We start from the raw sequence: 1,129 nt of genomic DNA on the forward strand, positions 1-1,129 counted from the left end.
CCGGTTGACAGCAGCCAAGGGCCTCCAAGCCTGATTCTGGATGATCTGGAGGGCTTGGAGTCTTGTTTTCAGGCTGGGATTGTCAAAAGAAGAGGGCAAGGGGGACAAGGTTACATTGAGGACAGGAGGCGGTCCTCCAAAAAGGATTTCATAGGGGGTTAGGCCGTGTATAGCAGGAGTATTTCTAGCCCGAAATAGAGCTAGAGGTAGGAGCTGCACCCAGTCTTTAGTGCCAGTCTCTAGAGCTAATTTAGTTAAGGTCTCTTTAATAGTTTTATTCATTCTTTTTACCTGTCCTGAACTTTGGGGTCTGTAAGCACAATGTAATTTCCAATTAATCCCCAGTGCTTTGGCCATTCCCTGGCTTACCCGGGAGATGAAGGCTGGGCCATTATCAGACCCAATTACCTTAGGCAGTCCAAATCGAGGGAAAATGTCTTTGATCAGTTTCTTCACCACTGTCTGGGCTGTTTCCTTCCGGGTGGGGAAAGCTTCAACCCACCCTGAGAAAGTGTCTATGAACATCGAAAGATATTTATAACCATATTTTTCTGGGAGGATCTCAGTAAAATCTACTTCCCAGTCAGTCCCTGGTCTTGTCTTTCTTTCTTTCTTACCAGATGGAACCTTTGATCTGGTAGCATTCACCAGGGAACATGAGACACAGTCTCTCACTACCTTCTGGACCAGTTGTATGATTCGATCCTGATATTTCTGCATTTTAGATTCTGGGTCCAAAGTAGCGTTGAGCTTCCAAACGAGTTCCAGATCTTGTTCAGTATAAGTGAAAAGAACATCTCCTTCCTTTGTTTGTGCCTCAATTTCAGCCTCATGGTCTGAATAGGTGTAGAAAATACAAGTGCCTTCCACTGCCTGATGGGCAGTTTCATCTGCCATCCGATTGCCCTGAGCAATCGGCCCCTGGTCTCTCTGATGTCCAGGGCAATGTATAATGCTGACCTTTCTTGGCAAGTACAAGGCTTGCAGAAGAGCCACTATTGCTTCTTTGTTTTTAATGTCCTTACCAGCCGAGGTGAGGAGTCCCCGCCTCCGGTAAATTTCCCCATGTATATGGGCTGTGGCAAACGCATAGCGGCTGTCGGTGTAAATGTTAACCTTTTTGTCCTTT

At 46.2% G+C, this 1,129-nt stretch overlaps 1 protein-coding gene across 1 annotated transcript in view; it reads left to right on the top strand.

Moving 5' to 3' along the window:
- Grk4 (G protein-coupled receptor kinase 4) overlaps positions 1–1,129 on the top strand; it is a 70,490-nt gene that overhangs the window by 20,724 nt on the left and 48,637 nt on the right.

Source organism: Nannospalax galili, unplaced genomic scaffold (genome assembly GCF_000622305.1).
Source record: "Nannospalax galili isolate Female #2095 unplaced genomic scaffold, S.galili_v1.0 scaffold101, whole genome shotgun sequence".
In the NCBI taxonomy this organism is placed as follows: Eukaryota; Metazoa; Chordata; class Mammalia; order Rodentia; family Spalacidae; genus Nannospalax; species Nannospalax galili.